This window comes from Xiphias gladius, unplaced genomic scaffold (assembly GCF_016859285.1).
Source record: "Xiphias gladius isolate SHS-SW01 ecotype Sanya breed wild unplaced genomic scaffold, ASM1685928v1 HiC_scaffold_194, whole genome shotgun sequence".
NCBI classification, from domain to species: domain Eukaryota; kingdom Metazoa; phylum Chordata; class Actinopteri; order Istiophoriformes; family Xiphiidae; genus Xiphias; species Xiphias gladius.
This window is the reverse complement of record NW_024401860.1, coordinates 1-4,112: the sequence shown is the minus strand read 5'-3', so window position 1 is coordinate 4,112 and position 4,112 is coordinate 1. Positions and strand designations below refer to the sequence as shown.

General features: G+C 40.8%; 1 long non-coding RNA gene across 1 annotated transcript; it reads right to left on the bottom strand.

The window, feature by feature from the left end:
- Positions 1 to 299: 299 nt before the first annotated feature.
- Positions 300 to 1,692, bottom strand: LOC120787548. Its single transcript, XR_005706953.1, has 3 exons — positions 1,310 to 1,692; positions 560 to 672; positions 300 to 444 (listed from the first exon to the last, which is right to left on the bottom strand). It is a non-coding gene; the product is annotated as an uncharacterized LOC120787548 (long non-coding RNA).
- Positions 1,693 to 4,112: the final 2,420 nt, after the last annotated feature.

Genomic DNA, 4,112 nt, shown 5'->3' with positions numbered 1-4,112 from the left:
TTTGATCTGGGCAGTGGTATTCAAACATTTCCCTCTTGTAACACCTTTTTCAAAACTTGGGGTCACCGTTTTAACAAATCACATAAATCAACCCTGGTAGCCAATGATTTCTACCAGAATCTGATGAGAATATATTCTAAGAGGCAGGATAACTTCATTTTTTGGCCTGGAATAATCCCAAGGTTACAAAATGCTACATACAATATGGATTTTTAAGAAGACAGTGTATGTGAATAAAGCAGCGTTTGGAGGCTTTTCACTTACCGTGTGAAATGAGTGTCGGTGGAGCTGCTGGGGCCTTTCAGGGTAATCCAGTTAAGAACCTGGGGTCTCACTTCTTCCAGGAATACGACACTGACCGCATCTACCATCTCATGACACATTTGAGATAGCAGATCGGCCAAGGCAGTGTCTACCTGTCCAGCTGCCAATAACATCCACTGCCTGGAAGAAAAGAATAGGAATGGTTGACCAAAACAAAACTTTAAACCAATATATACATCTACATATATAGTTGTAATTTGTGCTACTTGTTGCTGGCTGCTGACTTTTAACTTACTCAACTGTCATATCCAGTAAATGTAAATTGATAATTGGGTCGAAGTCATTTGGTGTGAACAGGGGAACGTCTAAATCGCTGCACCTCAATTCTCCCAGTTCATCTGATGGAATCTAGAAAGAAGAACAATCAGATTTTAGCAACCAGGCATCTTTCATACACCATTGTGATGGGACAGTAAAAAAATCTACATGACCACGCAGTTTATTAACACTCATGGTACGTGGTGCTGTGCGCAAACCACAAACCATCTCTTCATTCATTCTGCAGCCTGTCTGCGTTCAGACAGACCAGACAGAAATCTGCGACTATATGCATTTAAAAGCTCATGATCCAAATGAAAGTGTTTATGTCAAATGTTGCCTTTGAACAATTAATTGTCAGATATTAGCGTGCAGAGAATATCTGTCAGATATTAGCGTGCAGAGAATATCTGACCCATCAGAACTCTTCACATTGAATAATTCACTTTCTCTTCATTTTAAATAATGTCACAGCTGACAGACATAGAAATCTCTGATAAGAGTTTTTCATCAAAAGGTAAACTGATGGTAAACTTTCTCCCAGAGCCGCTGAAGTTGAGCTCAACTTGTGAATGTATTTATGTTTGTGTGTATGTTTGTGTGTGTGTGTGTGTGTGTGTGTGTGTGTGTGTGTGTGTGTCTATGTATGTATGTTTGTGTGTGTGTGTGTGTGTGTGTGTGTGTGTGTGTGTGTGTGTGTGTGCGATTCAAGTCTAAATCCTCTTACCTTGTTATCCATGTCGAGAGCAGAAGTATCCATTCAAAGACAATGGGGTACTTTATTCTGGTGAGTTATTTCGCCGTAGTTTTCTCGGTGAAAGTCTCTTTCGATCTGTTCACTGTCTCTGCTCAGGTGAGAAATTGACTGTAGAACAGAATTCGTCATAAAGAATCATCACGTCACAATTACGCCTCAAACATCAAAGCCATCGAGCGCGCGCGCAGACACACACACACCCATCCTTGTTTTACTACACTCGTGGGGACCCGTCATTGACATGATGCATTCCATAGCCCCTTACCCTGACCCTAACCTAAACCTGATTCTAACCTCAACACTAAAACCAAGCCAAGACTCTCAAGCAGCCCTTCAGAGGTGTGAGGACCTGTCACAATGTCCTCACTTTCCCCAAATGTCCCCATTGCGTAAGGTCTAAACTCAAAGTGGTCCTCACAATGATAGAAGTATACAAACACACACACGCGTGCGCATTTTTTACTCTACGATGTCTCTCGTGTAAACTTTCTATGGCGCCTTAAGAAAAACAAACAAAGAAAGAGAAAATTGTAAATTCCTGCAACTGTTCAGTCACTAAAGGGAGCGTTAAAACGAAAAAACATTTCGGTTTTAGAAGCCCTAGTTTTAGCTACAAGGTTCATGCTAAAATGTGAGTGGATAATTAAATCGCGTGTGTGTGTGTGTGTGCCGGGGGGGGGGCAGAAACTTTTGAATGGGGGGCGGCAGACTGGAACACAGTTTAAAGAAGGGGGCACATTTGTAAAATTAGTTCAATTGTATTGGACTCAAATTTGAAGCCCTCTGCAATAATCAACTGGGCATTATTAATAATTATTTATTCAGTTTAAATCAGCCAAATAAAAAACTTTACATTTTGTAATATGTAACAATAATAATAATAATAATAAATAACAACTATTTGTAAATCCACATAGCCTAGAGATTATAAAATAACTGGCCCCTTAGCACAGACATATAAAAGGCCTCTCCACCGCTCGTACATAGAAGCAAGGCCCTCAGATTCAAGAGACACAAAACGACGACAAACAACCTTTTAAGTTGTTTTGTGCGTCTTCCTAGTCAGTTTGTCTCTGTTATTAGTCCTTGTGTGTATCTTTGTGTTTGTTTTGCGTCACTTTATGGTTGTTGGTCGGTAGTCATTGTTGTCGTTGTGGGTCTCTTTTCAGGTGTTGTGCTTCTCTTTTTTGATCATTGTACGTCTCCTTGTGGTTTGTTTTTGCATTCGTTTGTGGTCATTGTGCGACTCTCTGGGCTTTTTTTTGCATCATTTAATGGCTCTTGGTCGTTTTGCATGTCTTTGTAGTTGTTTTGTGTTTCTTTGTAGACGTTTTCTGAGTCTTTGTAGTCACTGTGGTTGTTGTGGGTCTCTTACGTCTTGTGTCTCTTTTAAACCCTTATCTGTCTCCTTGTGGTTGAGCGTCTTTTTTGTGGTGTTGGGTCTTTTTCTACTTTTTTCGTGTCTTTTAGTACTTGGGCGTCTCTTTTTGGTCCTTCTATTGAATATCCGACAAGAAATGCGAATAGTTACTTCATACAGACAGTGTTGCGTTTCAGATGTAACAACATAGAAAAGTGCTTTATTCGGTTATGTCGCAGCTTGTGAATGGGTCAAATTCCAAATATATTTCACCTTTCAGTAGAGGGGCATGGAGGAGTGCTGAGAACCGTAGATAAGGGCGGACACGAATCGGATGTTTCACCACTTCCGTTTTCCCTGTCTGTATCAGGTCAGACAGCGATACGCAGGCTGTTTATTTCAAAATAAAATGTGCGCTAAAGAGTTAAAATGGCAAGTGTGGGTGAAAATTAGATATACGCTTTAAAAATAATAACCTACAGATGGCGCTTAGAAAGCTTTAAGCACCCTCAGTCGCGCAATTTTTTCTGTTAAAGTCGGACGCTACATTTATGCTTCAACTTCCGATTTCGTTGCGGCGACGGTAACGATGGCTGACTTGATGCAGCTCAGACAGGCGACGTAGGAAACAGCAGTCACTTATCTGCTGATGGCACATATAGGTTAGCCCTCCGGTTACACAGACGGGAACATGTTGTCCACTGTGGTGCTCTTTGTTTTAACAGTGTGATCTGTCTGTGAACAAGCCGCACCAGAAAAAAAACTAGTTTATGTGACTGTGGTGAGTATTATCCATATCTGGTGTAACGCTGCGGAAGCTGCGTTAAACTCGGCAGCGACTTGCCTGGCTGCTCTTTGGGATGAACAGGCGCTTCGGAACTACATTCCAAATTCAGGAGGTTTTTGTGGTTTCTATGCTTATCTGTAAACCTGTTTTGTTCCCTGAACACGAATAAAGTCAGGCAGAAATCGTTGGGGTCTTCTAGTAAATTGGGCGTATTACAAATACACCTAGCAACACTTATATGAAGACGCACATTTTTGTGTTTGGTTCACACCGCTCGTTAGCAATGCACTGCGTTCAAAGAACAAAGGGCTAGCCTGTTGTAAAAGTGGACGTTTTATTGAAAAAAAAAAGAAAAGAATGGAATTCACTTTTCAATGAATGAATCGGGAAATGTTTAAAAGGCAAGACCTGTTTTGCATGTACACATTTAAGACACCACCAAATGACCAAAGACAGTCTTTCCACAGAAACAAAGTTATTAAAGAATAAGTCAAAATATTACCTCACCGTCACTGTAATCATGACTATAGCCATGAGACGATGCTGTCGTCGGGATTGTGGCTGTAGCCATGGATGTGCTTTTTTTGTAATGAATATGGCTGTGGCACATGATTTTATATTGGCAG